This window comes from Marmota marmota, unplaced genomic scaffold (genome assembly GCF_001458135.2).
Source record: "Marmota marmota marmota unplaced genomic scaffold, marMar, whole genome shotgun sequence".
Lineage (NCBI taxonomy): Eukaryota > Metazoa > Chordata > Mammalia > Rodentia > Sciuridae > Marmota > Marmota marmota.
The window spans coordinates 43051146-43066826 of NW_026000093.1; the positions used below are offsets into that span (position 1 = coordinate 43051146).

Below are 15681 nucleotides of genomic sequence, written 5' to 3' on the forward strand. Positions count from 1 at the left end.
TTTTAACTTTTTTTTTTTTTTTTTTTTTGGTACCAGAGATTGAAGCCAAGGGTGTTTAACCACTGAGCCACATCCCCATCTCTTTTTATTTTTTTATCTTGAGATGGGATTTCACTACATTGCTTAGGGCCTTGCTGAATTGCTGAGGCTGGCTTTGAACTTGTAATCCTCCCGCCTCAGCCTCCTGAGCTGCAGAATTTGAATTCTTGACTGCGTAAGAGCTTTGTGAGTTTCTCTGGGATCCCCAGCCTGAAGTTTGTAGGATCTCAGAGTCAAGGAATCTTTGCTGTCACAAAGTTCTCAGAAAACCCTGGAAACAATATATCTAACCAACAAATGCATGCAGTCGAGTATTCTTTAGGGGTAGCATGGGTCTTTGTTGGGGGAAATAGCCAGTCAGGCAGTAACAAGATGTTATCAATATGTCCAGAGACTTTTTAGATATGGGTAGCTTTAGGTATACAGAGATGTTAAAATAAATTAATAACTTTCCTTCTGAAAGATTTTTGCTTTGGGACATTTTAGGTATATTTCATTGGTTTCAAATGCTATTTCAATGAGCTCTGCATTTTGTTTATATGCCATTGATTTTAAGGATAACAGAAAAAAAAGAGATAATTTTCCCCCATTCCTTAAGAGCCAAAGTATTTAAAAATATCTGACAGCTTTGTCTTTAAAATTTTTCTATTACAAGTGACCCCTGACTTCAGGCCTAATTGGTTCCTGCACATTGAGTCTTGAGGCATGGCTTAACACAAACTCTTATTTCCTGTAGACTGTTACATGTAAAGTTTATGTTACATGTTGAACTTCCATTCCTGAAAGTCTGTTCTATAACACAGTAACAAAATGCACTTGAAAATTAAACATACAAATGCACTTTTTGAAAAACAGAATGTTTATTAAACATTTCAATTCAAAGATCCTAAAGATAAAAAAAATTATCTTTAGATAAAATGTTACATTTGGGGAATTTATATTTTTGCTTAGGCTGAATTGACTGAAGCTTTTCAGAGTCCAATGTTAAATCTCCCTAAAGCAAATAAAGGTATTTTCCCCCATTGCTAAGGACCTTCAAATTGTGTTTAAAAAAAAAAAAAAAAACAAGGTCACCTGCTTCAAATTCTATGGCGGGGGCTGGGGATGTGGCTCAAGCGGTAGTGCGCTTGCCTGGCATGCGTGCGGCCCGAGTTAGATCCTCAGCACCACATACAAACAAAGATGTTGTGTCCGCCGAAAACTGAAAAAATAAAAATATTAAAAATTCTGGAAAAAAAAAAAAAAAAAAATTCTATGGCGTATGAAATATGGTAGTCTGTTAATTGCTGTCAGTTGAAGGAGGGGTAGTTTCTATGGCAACTTCTTCAGCTATCCATGCTCTTACATTTCAGAAAGATCTTCACTGCTGAGCTATGTATGCAGTATTAAGAATTCAGTCAAATCTTTGCAATGTGAAGAGCAATTTCTGAAGAAACTCATTTATTCAAAGCACAGAGCAGGCAGCCAGCTGGGTCTATACTGTCCCCAAGTAGACAGTCCTGCCAGCCCACTGAGCAGTATTACCTTTGGATATAGGTCTCAGTGAGTCTGATCACCATCCAGTTTTTGTCATCCATGTGAAGTCTTAGGAGAGGCAGTCACAGGGTGCTGTCTTTGATTGGGTTGATACCTGAATATCATTAGGATATATACCTTTAACCTGTATATATTTGAAAATGATTTGTTTGGGTATCTCGAAAATAAGCAAAATATGAATTTTGGCTAAAAGACCACAGTTATGTTGTAATTGTTTTCTATTTTAAATTTTATAAGAGGACAAAGCAGGACCTGGCATTATCTTGCATATCTGAGCATAAAATTTTATGTGTCTATGCTACATGAACTGCAGGAGTTCCTGTATGTATGACATTAAAGGAAGATCTTTTATCTCCTATATTTTCAAAGATGAAACACATCTAAGTGTGGATGAGATGATATAAAAGTATTTTCTTCAAACATTTTTGAGTACTTATTTTTTCTTTCTGATCTTCTCAACTAGATTTTGGGCTCTGTAGGACCGCACATATGGTAAAGTATTAAGTATGTGTGGATTCTGGATATAGTGACTCATTAGCTGGTTAAATTTGTGCTTTTAAAAATTATTAAGTTAAGGAAAGAAGATCAACAGCACCCTTGCATTACTGCTAATACTCAAGTAAACATCACTTTTTAAATCAACGTATATTAAGTGTAGGAGATGCCTGCCTAGGAGTGCACTCCACAGGGAATCAAGGAATGGTAAGAAATGACCTCTACTTCCTTTAAATTGCCTGGTCTGATTTCCTGACCACTTAGAGGTTTAAAAGCAATATGACATGAATTTAATTAGGTTTTCACTACAATACTGTCTACTCATGTTTATTTCATGCATTATTTCCTATGTCAGATAACATTTTCGGTATTTGTAGTCTTTGGTCATTGCTGTGCCTAAGCTTTCTAATTTTCTAAGGTGTCATTTCTGGAGTGAGGTATAATAACACCCTCTTCTCCTCTTAGGACTCCATATGCTAGAAACAAACAGAAGCTGTCTGACCAAGTAGCTTGGATGGGGAAATGGGGCCATATTGATAGAGGAAATATTTTTAAAGCAAGTCATTATGTTTAGGCTTATTGAAATAATTAAATCAAGCGTCTAAAAAGTTCCAAGGAGTAGGAAGAAAAAAAATCTAATGTTCATTCTGAAACTCAGTTTTGCAATTGTGCTTTTCCGGGGTCTGTTCAGAATCCCTAGATGGGGGAAGAAAGGAAAAAGGAAGTCCCCATAGGTAGAGCCTTGAAAACTACGAGGAACACACAGTAACTTTCAGCTGGGGCCTTCTTGAGTTGGACTCACATTATTCTGTGAGACAGTAGCTATGCGGAGCTACCCCTCTGTCCCATGCACACTTCTTGATCAAACTTCTCTGACTTATGGAAGTTAGGACTTGAAAAGATTTAGCAGTGTTTATTTCCATAGTGACTTTCTCTTTCCAAAAAAAAAGAGGCTATCCTCTTTGCCTTTGTAGAATAGGTTCTCCTTCAGCACGGAAGTGGAAACATTAAAGCATAAACTGGTAAAAGCAAGACAGTTTACCAGAAAAGTCTCAGTTCAGCAGGCCAGGTAGGTTATTGAATGGCAGGAAGTAGAAGAGAGCCTTGGGGAAGCATTTTCTTACCTGATTTTTCCCCCTTCCAATTGCCAGTTTTGTGTGTTTCTGTACAAGATTTCAAATATTCAAGCTCAAGAGAGAGACTTGAAATTCTCTCAGATTAAAGGAGACTGCATTCTAGTCTCTGACGTTTAATTACTTCATTGATTGAAAAGGTATTTATTATAGATGAACAAAATGTGTTATATCCATAGAGTGGAACATATTTCAGCTTTAAAAAAATGGAGGGAGATCCTGATATGTGCTACAGTACAGATGAACCTTGAGGACTTTATAAGGCTAAGGAAGCCAGACACAAAATGACAGATAGGGTATGCTTCCACTTACATGGGATACGGAGAATAGTCAACTTCAGAGAGATGGAAAGTGAGATGGTGGCCATCAGGGGCTGATGGAGGGCTATGGAGAGGTGGTGTTTAATGGGTGCAGAGTTTCAGTGTTACAAGATAAAATAGCTCAGGAGATGGACGTGGTAATGGTTGCATGGCAGTGTGGATGTATTTCATGCTCTGCACTGGAGACTTAAAAATCGTTAAATGATGAATTCTATGTCATGTGCATTTGACCACAATTAAAGAAATAAGATGTCCCTTGAGCATCATGTTTTTGGTTCTAGTTGTACTCCAGTGATTGGCGTAAGAGCTCCCAGTCCTGAGGGGCCTCCGAGGTCCCTGGTTCAGGGAGCACAAGGTCAGTTCATGGTTAAGGATACTTAAGGTCCTCAATGAACCTAACTGTGAAAGAGGACCAGAAGTGGTTGGTTTTGTTTTGTTAATTCTCAATATGCGGAGCTGCTTCCTTGCTGTATCCCAAAGCCAGTGCCTTGGAATCATTTGAACCAGTTTCTCCTTTAACTGGTTTCCCTTCTCCCATTTCCTGAGGTCTAGTTCTGTTCTTCCTCCTTGGCCAGCACTTTGAAACCCTTTATTTGAGGTATGTAGGTATCGCTCATTTGACAGCTCATGTCATTTTCCATCTTGAGTTGTGAATTCAAAGAGGATGTGGGCTCTGCACCTTGACCTTTGTAGCATCCAGCACAGTAAACCGTACTTAATGAATGTTTTGGATGAGGGTGCGGCTCTGGAGTGGGAAGCTGACGTGGCTAATGCCTATTTAATTGAAGGTTATCAATGCCTCTTTAGCGTGAAGGATAGTCGACTGTTTATAGCAGAGAATGAATGAGCCCTCAAGCCCTTTCCAGTGGTCCTAAAGAATTCTCAGTTTGGTATTGTCGCAGTACATATTGACTTGGACAGCTTGGGGCAGCTTCCATTGAGGGGCAAGAGTCTTCTCCTTCTTAGCTTCCTGGGTGGGAATTCAGGGCTGGTGTATTAAATATGAGTTTTGCTTTCTCTTCCTCAGTGACTTTTCTGTCTGTCTAGAATCATAGTTGTAAGTAGGGTGCCCATACATCCAGTTTTTCATACATGTTTTCCTGGCTTAATTAATGGTTCCTTCCTTCACTCTAAAAAGTACACTAGCTTGGATGGTAAGTTTTATTGCGATCTCAGTTATAGGGGAAACATGTAGAGAGAGTTGGAGGGCGTGGTTGGAGAAAGAAGAGGAACTTAGGCTGCTAGATTCAAGAGGTGAGGAATTTGAAAAATAGCTGTGTAGTCTGACATGATTGATATTTGGATGGAAAAAAAATTAAGTTTAAGTTATAAGTATGCTATTCTAGTATGTTAACAATTTGGAAGATGTGTGGGTTTCATGGGGTCAAAGGCAGACTTATTTTAATTAGTCATAGTACAGGATCTTTTAGTGCAGGTTAACAGGTTACATATAGCTTTAAACATTTTTATGGCAAATGGTATGATGATACAGACATATGTATCTTACATTTATTTCTTTAACGACGAAAGTGAATTTGTTCAAATTCTGCTTTCCATGTGTATGTTAACTAGATAATTATATAGTGGATATGCAGTACTGATTGCACTTAGCTATTAGGAAGAGCCAAGTTGGTAATGAAGAACATTAGGAAGGGCCACGGTAATTTCTTCGTGTTTGTAAAGGGAACATCATCTAATCTGAGCAAAATAAGTGTTTTAAAATTGAATACCATTGAGGGATTTTTATGTTCTAAGTTTCAGTTTAAGTCAGTTTGAGTTGCTTTTCTATGAAGGAGATGTGTCAGTGTAAGTCAATGGAAAGTCTCGATGCTGTGTCCTTTCAGGGTCGATCCACCCAGCATCCCAGCTGTCCCAGCATGGGCCTGTGTCCTTTCCTTTGTCTGCTGTAGCATCTATTTCAGCATGAGCCTGGTGTCCCCTTGCCGTGGAGGGCATTGTATCATTTGAACTTTCAATGATGATAATGTGTATTTACATGTGGGTAACATGTATGTGTGTGTTACTTGTGTTCTTCAGTAAAATTTAAAAATATTTCCAAAAGTCATCCAGTAATATTGCTTTACATTTTGAAAGAACTTCAAGTTTTAGAAAGGCCCATCCAATCCATCTTGTTGGATCAATGAACGGTTTTACAGGGTGGGAAATTCTTGTTTGTATCTTGCATAGGAAGAAACAGAAATGAGTGGTCTACTGAAGGAAGGTGCGACAGCCGGCAGGAGGAACTGAGACCCAAACCCAGAGCTTCTGGCTTTGTTCATTGTTCTGAGATTGCTTCTGTAAGCTTCTTCTTACCCAATATTTTCAGAAAGAATTATTTTCCTCCGGGGTCTTTTCCATCTAGGCTTCATTTGAGATTGTACACACTGTTCCTTGTTAGGAAATAAACCTCAGTAAGGTGACTTTGGGATGATTTTCCATTGTTTTACCCATCTGCAAGGTGCACTTACTGATGCAGAGTTATCACCATCCTCCAGGTGTCCCCGAGAGAGGTCGAGGACTCCCAGATCACCCATCCTTTGATCAGGTCTGCCTCAGTTGCCAGCTCGTACAGTTGTAGGCAACGCAATTTTCTGTCTGTGCTCTTTAGCTCTTATCCATCCTTCTTGCTCTCTTCTCTGTTCTCATCTCCACCGAAAAGCTTAAGCTCTCCCCTCAAGAACAAGCTGTCATGCTGCCCCTCCGTGATGTTGTCTCTTTCTAGTAATTGCTCTTCCTCTTCCTGCGTTTCAGTAGTCCCTCGAATTTCTCTTACTGCCCTTATCGCACACTGCCTTACACTGTAGCTATTTGTCTTTATTATATTCCTCCCTACAACATTGTGGCGAGGTCCTCAAGGGCAGTGGCTGTTTCTCTTTCATCCTGGTGTGCCCGCAGCACTTAGCACAGCGCCACATCCCTGGGAAATTTGTGGCTCTTCTCCCACCCCTTTTATTTTTATTTTTCTCCTTTGTTCAATGAATGGGTTTAGATATGGTTGTACCTGCTCATAAGAGATGAGGCAACTGCAGATTTTGAAGGCATGTGGATTTTACAGGGAACCTCAGATTGGTATAATTGTCACCTGGTTTGTGCATAGTTAATCAACATAATTGTATATATTTTATGCAGTAGGTTATCATGTACTGTTTAAAGGCTGCCTTACTTTTTATGGGCCTACCATTTAATGATGATGCATAGGCACTGTGGGAAGTGCTGCTTACTGTGAAGAGGTGTAGAGGTGAGGGCCCTTCCAAAAGCTTGGTGAGCTGACTCCTTGTGTTGTCCTTGTATCCTGTTTGGCAAAGTTGGAGCAGTTGTCCCCACCTAACTAGCTTTGCTCCTGTAGCTCTTGAAGTACATTAGCTGAGAGAAGGGGTTTTAAGATTTTTGACTCTTCTTTGCCTAGTATGTGATTCTGGAAATATTTTAGAGGATTTTTGCAAAGTAGAAATTATAGAAATAGACAAGACTGGTTGCCTTTGAGAGTCTATTTTATGTAAATTGTTTTTAAAATGTGGCCATATTTACATTTCCCTCCCTGTTATAATTCTGTAGATCTTTCACTAGTCCTTAGTACTGGCACCAGGAATTGAACTCAAGGGTGTTCAACCACTGAGCCACATCCCCAGACCTATTTTGTATTTTATTTAGAGATAGGGTCTCACTGAGTTGCTTAATGCCTTGCTTTCGCTGAGGCTGGCTTTGAACTTGCCATCCTCCTGCCTTAGCTTTCCCAAGCCTACGGGATGACAGGAGAGCGCCATGGTACCTGGCTCAGAACTGGCGTTTTTAATAACTTCTTCTGCCTCCTCCAAAAAAGTAATTCTGAAGTCAGGTGTCAAAAATTAAACATAAGAGACATTAGAATAGATTAGTATTGGGAAAAGAAAGACTTTGATGTAGACCTTCCAAAATGCACACGGTGTAGGTAAATGAAAAACTGTTCTGTTGTAGAGGTGAGAAATCGGACAAAGTCCAAGGTGAGAGGGAGCATGTACTACATATTAGGAGCAAGGCTGGGACAAGAGGATTCTAATCAGGTTTCAGTGAAAGGTTGGTAAAAACAGTGTCTTTGAACTGAGCGTATTAGGGCTGTTCAGTGAGCTTGTCAATCATTCAGATTTAGTGGCGCTGTGCTAAGTGCTGCAGGCACATCAGGATGAAAGAGAAACAGCCACTGCCCTTGAGGACCTCACCACAGTGTTGTAGGGAGGAATGTAATAAAGACAAATAGCTACAATCATTTCACCCTACCTGAAATTCTGTCACTTGGGATATTCTGTGGGATTATACCACCTGGCCTGGGCATCTGCATTTCTAATAGGCACCCAGCTGAACCTGGGGCAATGGAGCCCTTGCTTTATGATGGAATAAATGAGGCTATGCTGAGGAGCTTGCAGGGCCTACATTTTGGCCATCTTTACAGTTTTGAGTGAGGTCTTTGGATTTAAAGTGGTGAGACTAGAACTCTAGCTGAGAGATCAGTTCTGGGGTGGCCAAATAATCCTAAGAGGTGATTCATGCAGTCAGTGGTGGCAATCAGGAACTAAAAGTGACCTTTCCCTCAGAAAAAAGGTATGGATAGAAGGGGAGAGGGGGAAGAGTGTGTCCTTCTGTAAAATGCTAAGAAATTGCCGAGAAAAATTCCATTTGTAATCTTTTGAAAAGTTTTAGAAATATAAACTTTTGAATTCACTCCTCCAAGATATCCCAAACTGCCTAAGATCAGAAATTGGTCTAGTTGAAGGATTTGACCCAGGACTCATGAACCCTTGAAGGGGTGTGAAGACCAGAGAACCAACTCCTTGAGATTGGACTTTAGGGTAAGATAATGTAGTATGTGTGTGATGGCTGGCTTGCTTTCTCTCTCCTCCCTTTCTGAAAACCCAGAGCAAATTCCTGTTAGTGTAGTGGGGTTGAGGGCTGGGAGTCATGGAGAATTATAGAAGACCCTTCCTACAGAAGACCCTCCACCAGTTTCTATGTGGGTGGGCACACCATCCTTAGTAACTGGGGGGAGTGGGGATGGAAAGTGTTCTGTAGAATGTGTGATGCATTTTTCTGTTCCTCATGGAGCCATTTCATGATTTCAGCTGAAGTTCAAAGACAAGGCTGTTTTAACAGCAAGGAAGTGAATTACTATCAAGTTTGGAGCTGAGAAAAAAGAAAAAAAAAGCTGTTGTGTGAAACAGGACCCTGTGTGAATGGATTTCTCAAGTGTTTCATTAAAGATTGGTCAGAATGGTTAGCCCTCTAACCATGCTACATCCTCTGGCTTCTGATTCCTTTGTGGAATTAAAAATGCTTTTAGGAAGAGGAGCTAAATAAGCCTTTTGTTGGGATTTCCCTATATTGATTAATGGACCCAGCAGAGCACCGTGCTGTGAATTCCCTCTCCTGATGGTAGCCGTCACAATGAGCACAGCTTTTCCGAACTGGCACTTTCCACGAAGCCTGTAGGCTGTTGTATTGGGTGTGACAATTTTTAAAAAGCCACAGTGCTAGAATGAAAACCAGGCCATTTCTAAATGGCCCATTGATTTGCAAAACCTTTTTGTGTCACATTGAATGGTCTCATATCTGAGTTTGGGGAAAAAATGTAGGTTATTTTCAATTTATTATTGTGTCTTCAAGGTTTAAGTTGACAGCATTTCCGTGGTGATGCTTGCCTCCTGTTGAAAAGTCTGCTTGCATCTTGTGCCTTGGATCTGCATGGAAAGCCCTGGCTCATTAGTTTACACTATAAAGACTTCTGCAGCTCTGCTTATGGTGTGAGTCACAGGCCGTGTGTATGGATCTAGAAGGCCTAATTATGACTCAGGCTCTTCCATGAACTTGGGGACCACCTCCCCACCAACGCTCTTCACTGGGCTATTTATGGAAGAAGTCACCAGGAATTGTTAGGTGGCTTTATGTGCCAGGCCAACAGGGCCTATATTCATGTGCCTCATTATAGTCTTCAATCTTGAAGCCACTCTGAGCTCTTCATGAGAGCTACCGATAGTAATAAACCAGGGTCCCGTTGTTCTACATGGGTAGCATATGCTTTTGCTGTTGACACAGGAGATCAAGGTGGCTCCCTACACAGAAATGTGGCGCTATATTTAAAGGGTGCTTTCCTTGTCTTAATATCTGGGATGACTTAGTATGATCAGGTTCTTGATTGGATTTTTTAACCATTTGAGGCAGCTTTTGTAGATATTTATTAACTTCCAGTATTAATAACAACAATAAATAAATTAAGATAATTGAAATATCTTCTATTTGCCAAGTGTCTCCCTAAACAGGAAGTGTCCAGGAAAAAGAAAATTCTAAGCATCACAGATGCTTTTTGCTGCAGACATGCAATATGATTTATCTTGACAGAGGGGTTCTTCTCATCTGCAGGCAATCTTCAAACTGGAGTGACCAGGTGCCACTTTTTAAACTTGTTTTTAACCTATATTTTACCTCATCATGGCAGTGTCTCTTTCTCCTAGTGGAAGTGGCATGAATCTTAGTGAAGGGTCAGGAGGTACTGGAAATAGCTATGACTGGAAATGGACCGGTGAAATTCCTGATCTGAGCCTACTGTTTAAGCTTTCATTGTTCATATTGAGAGTCTGCGTTGCAATGAATATGAAACAAGGAATTTGCAGAGCTGAGAGTTCTGCATCTCACTGACTTGACGTGAATTTTGATGATAAGTAGGATCAGGGCAGTAAAAAAAGCTTTGACCCCAATTCTGTGTGTGAAACGGAACTTCCTGGCGCATCCTGGCAAACAGTGTACAAGTGGAGTAGATGTCATATTCAATGGGTTTTTGAGGCATAATATTGTATTGTGTAAAATTCCCTCTTACCAGTGTGTGCAGCAAATTGAACTCAAATGTGCCCATGTACCTTTTATCTCGTGTGGCAAATTATATTTGTCAGAAACATTTCTTGAATAGTCTGAGTATAGAATCTCAAAAATGAGTGTTTCAACAGAATCCTTTTGAATTGAGATACCTTGTTTCTTAAGGAGACATAGGGGAGCGTTTTTTAACAATGTATATGTTTTAATATTTCTGAAGTTTCCCCCTATTTTTCTTCCTCCACATTTCTCCCCAACCACAGATCTTAGCTTAGAAATCTCCCTGTCCCCCTTTGTTCCCTACTCTTGAATGACAACCTCCACTGAGCAGCCTGGTGGCATCCAGCTTTCCTACAAGGTATGGGATAGGTTAAGGGTGAAGAGCGTTATCATGCAGATAACCCTGAAGATGGGCCTGAAGTCTATCTCTTTGAGAACTGTGATGGGACTGCTGTCAGTGGAACAGCTTTTTCAGAAATAAATGGCTTCTGAGCAATTGGGCCAGGGGAACGTCTATTCCTAGCAAAAACAACTGGAGGAAGCATTTCTATAGCTGGTTGGTAGAACTGCTCCATTGCCCTTCATGAAATAGGCTAATGGGAGCCAGTAATTTGGGGGATGTTTGTTAATTGGCTCTTTGTTTCTCTTTGTTTAAGGCTGTTATGGCATCTCCCATCAAGAAAATTGTGGTTTTAAAAGTCTTCATATCCGTTTCTCTTCTGAACATACTTAAAACAAAACCAATTTCCTTATTTCAATCAGCCTGGAAATGGTTGTAATACAGCGCACCCCGGTGTTAGCTGACCTTCCTAATTCCTCAGTTTTGAGTGCTGAACACAAAATTCAGCTTCCTTTGGGACTGCTCCCTCTTCTAGGTGTGAAATCTTTCACTTGGCATTTTTGGGTCTCTTAGTAGTATGTAGTACTTCCAAACACAGAGATGTGGCATGGGCTGGCTGGGGATGTCTCTGCTTGTCTGCAAATAGGAACTCAAAAAGTTTGCCAAAGATCTCATATTTATAAGTAAGTATAATGTAAAATATAAGCATTAATTCAAGTTGTTAGAATAAACAGATGGTTGTCTAGTCTCTAGGAGTTTTGAGAACATATTTCTAATCCAAGTGCTTGACATAGTACGCATAGCCATTCCCAGAGGCAGACATTCCATTGAAAAACTTAAATGGCCGACAGTATAGTTATTATTGTTGACTCCACACTTGTCAAAGGTGCTTGTGAAACAGAAGTTTTGATACTCTCCAGTAGCATGTATCCTGTGTCCATTGATTGGGTTGGTTCCCACCAACATGCAGACCCACAGAACCCTGGGGAGGTGTAACTCAGTAAGATAGCCCAAAGCAAGAATTCTGTGTTCTCTATTCACAATGTATTAGAAAACAAAAGTGTTCTATTTGAAGGATACTGCAGTGATTCTTAGAAAGCTAGCACAGTTTATGATAGTTCATGCCCTTCTGTGATAGTTTTTTTTAATCAGTATCAGAGCCCCCAGGAACCTTCTGTGTGGGTTCCACCTGTGAGAAGAGAAAAGTCAAATTAATTCCCACTGCTGGGTGCCCTGATCTTTTTTCTTGGCTTAGTATTATTGGCTCTGGTTTCTTCTCACAGTCTAAGTGGTCATCCATCTGGCCCTGGTGGGGTCTGCGCGTGTCCAGAGCATGTTCATAGAATTTGAGGAGGAATTGAAACTTGCCTCCTGTTCAGCCAGTGATTAGCATGTTCATGTAAGTTAGAGAAGCTGGCTCTCCCTGGGGAGGCCTGCCTGGCGCAGGCACTGTGACCTCGTGGCCCACACCTGACCTAGGCAGGTATCTTAAGTGCAGAGATACACCCTTGCCGTGCATTGCATCATTCCTCTTACAAGCCCCAAGAAGTTGGTTCACTTCTCACTACTAAATGCCCATGGTTGTAATTTTCCCTAGTCAAAGCCTGCCTCTTTTTCAACAGGACAGCATAAAGCAGGCACCTTCCTCCAGGAATTATGACTAGTAACTTAACACTTTTGTATTGCATGTTTACTGTGTGCCAAGCACCTCTTCTCAGAAACCTGTGTCTCTCAAGTCATTTGATGCTCACAGAGATCTCACGAGGCAGGCGCACTATTATTAGCTGCAGTTTACAGGCAAGGAAACCACAGACACACTGCAGTTCAGTAACTTGCCTGGTTGATGAGCTGGTGGAACCAGGAATCACCCATCTATGCAGCTGCAAGGCCCTGCTCTAAACCACTCATCATTAGGTACGAGGTAATTTCTAGGCAGCTAATTTGAATGCTGGTGGACTTGTCAGGTAACTGAGTTGAATCTCCTGAGAGAGCAGGCAGTTCATTTTTTGAATTGTGGAGATACACCGAGGAGATCTCACAAGATCAGTGTGCTGGACAGGTCTTGGAATCTGGGACTTATCCACTTCCCATTGCTTCCAACCCCTCTGAATCTAGCTGCCAAGTTCTCTTATGTCCATTTCCATTTTCTTGGAATAGGTTTTCTGATAGCTCCATCTTCCGGTTTTCTCTTCCTCCTGCCTTTTTCTTAAACAAGATCAGCCTGTTTTCTCTTGGGGGCAGAGCATATGTCCCCAGGAGTCAGGGATTGGATTTGGCAGGGATAGGTGCTAGCCTTCCTGGTGGCTGGCTTGAATGTCTCCTGATTTGGGCAGAATAACAAATCCTGTTGTTCTGCACCAGAAGCAGGGGCACATTGATGTGTATTGGCTGCTTCTGATTTGATATTGCTCTTCTCTGCCTAGGCTTGGCCAGAATCCTTGCTTTGTCCATATTTTGTTCAAGTTAGCATTTCAGCCTCCAGGTGAAATAAGGAATGAAATAGGGACTCTAGCATCTATTATAGAAGCATAACTTGTTTTGACTTTGAGCTCTGTCTTGGGACCATATTCTATCTAGAGGCTCTGAGGAACTTATTTCTCGCTTTTGTTTTGATATATTAAATTTCTTGAATTATATGCCATGTTATTGATCTTGGCAAGTGTGGGTCTCAAAATTGAGAGAGAAGTAAATGGTGACATGTTGTTACCACGCATTTGACTGAATTCTGTCCAACATATAAAGGAAAGGAATTATATCACACTGCAGTGTTTTAACATAAAACGAGTTTATACTTTGCCTTTAAAAAAAATTAGATCAACTCAACACATTTGTTGTGTCCCCTATTTAAGAGTTTAGTCTGATTCAGTATCATGATAAAGTCCTAAATTTTGCTTCAACAAAAAATTTTAATAGTATCACTTCAGGCTGTCTTCCTCTGCTTCAAGACTGAAAGGGACAGAGGAGTTTGTAAGTTTTTGTCACTGATTTATAGCATATCATTAATATAGTTTTATGCTATTTTGAAGGCTCAGTTCAGTTTCTTGATGGCCTTATTCTTTAGAGGCATGCAGTTGTTCAGTCTACTTAGTTAACTTTTCACATGGAGGGGACCCTTAGTTAGTGCATTCTGAATGATGAAATTCTTCTGGTGTCTGGAACCATCTTGTTAAGAGAGCAGTGTTCCTTCAATTCATTAAGCTTCTAAGAGTTTTCTGGTATTGAATGAAGAAGAATTGTAGGTATTTCAGGAATTCCTGAATAGCTGTTTTATAATCAGACCCATGAAAAGAAAGCCCTAAGGCATGGGGTTATATGTGATGCAAGTTTCAAATTTAAAAAATGACGCAAAAATCTGACACTCTTATTTTACAAAATGTTCCTTTGCATTAAGGGAAATTTGCTGAAAGGCATAAAATATTTTGTTTAATAAATATTGAAGGAGAAATCTGTGAAGCATGACTTTTTTTTTTTTTTTTTTTTTTTTTGGTATAGGGAATTGAGCTTAGAGGTACTTAACCACTGAGCCACATCCCCAGCTTTTAAAAAAATATTTTATTTAGAGACAGGGTCTTGATGAGTTGCTTAGGGCCTTGCCAAATTGCTGAGGCTGGCTTTAAACTCATGATCCTCTTGCTTCAGCCTCCTGAACCACTGGGGAAGCACGATTTTTAAAATACTTGAACTCAATAAACCAGTATTTCTGTTGGTACTAACTTCAGAAATTTTTAATTATAGCTATTCCATCTTGATAGCTGATCCATAAATATATATTTTACCCATGAGATTGTGTACAAGAAGGCATTTTACAGAATTTTAATATGATTTTTAAAAAATTTTTAAATTAATTTTTTGAGGATACTTATTATCTGTTATAACAATAAGTGACCTTTAAGTTATCTTTTAAAAACCAAATTATAAAAAGTAAAAAATTTTTTGGTTTAGTGCACTATGAGTTTTATTTAATTGATTTAGCATTTTCTTCTGAGGAAAAGATGGCAGGAAGTAATAGAGATAGGCTACTCTTATACTAACAGTTTTAGAGCACATTACTCCTTCCTCCCTCACCTTTTAGTGTTTTTTTTTTTGGTAGCAAGAACTACTGCATACACAAATAACAGAGTGGATAATACAGTCATGTATCTATCTTTTCTTTATGCTTTAGTAACATGACTTCTGAATACTGCCTCAGACCCCGAGAGCCACTTGTACTTCAACTTATCTGTCTTTAATATTATACAAAGATTCTTACTCTGTCTGGTTTGGCTCTAAACTCTCTTTATAATAAGGTAATTGACTCATAACATGTAACTCTGGATTTATTTTAGGGATTTTTTTTTCTAAAGAAGTTTCCATGAATATTATTTAAAATGTTGATGCATTGGGAAATATATATGTAAAAATTATGTATATGTAATTTTATAGCCTGCTTCTTTAAAAACTAAATCTTTGGACACATGTTTTTTAATTTGTCTAAAAGGAAAAAAAGTGTTAAGCAGGTTATGGTTTATTTCAACATTTTGTGTTTTATTTTTTTTTTAAACTCTAATCTTACACTGCTTTTATTTGCTGAACACTTTAACTTTGCAAAGCAGATTCACTACTCTATCAAGTTCATTCCTCACATCCACCTCTGAGATAGGTACTGTCACCTTGCACTGATGCCCTGGTGGGACAGAGATCAGCCCTGGGATGCCACTGCGCGGCTAGACTGGGACTTGGGGCTCAAGTTCAGGATGTCTGATCTGGGATCCAGTCCACTTTCTTCTCTGCCAGAAAAACCTTTTTGGTTTTGTCTGTCTTCCTCCCTTCCTCTCTTCCTTCCTACCTCTGTCTGTTTGTCTTTCTTGGTTAAAATAAGGACAAACCCTCAAGCAGGGCTGCAGGTCTGGCTGCTGCCTGCTCTGTCCTCTCACCTATGACCTGCTGCCATCATGGTACAGGCTGATTTACCTCTTCCCTGTGGGCCCAGCTTCCTCCCTCTAGG

General features: G+C 39.9%; 1 protein-coding gene and 1 long non-coding RNA gene across 2 annotated transcripts in view; both read left to right on the forward strand.

Annotated features, from left to right (window-relative positions):
• LOC125610519 overlaps positions 1-8133 on the forward strand; it is a 21462-nt gene extending 13329 nt beyond the window's left edge. Inside the window, exon 3 of the long non-coding RNA XR_007340510.1 lies at positions 8119-8133. This is a non-coding gene — a long non-coding RNA (uncharacterized LOC125610519). The remainder of the gene's footprint in view (positions 1-8118) is intronic.
• Positions 1-15681, forward strand: part of Sdc2 (syndecan 2) — a 109207-nt gene that overhangs the window by 36041 nt on the left and 57485 nt on the right. The window lies entirely within an intron of this gene.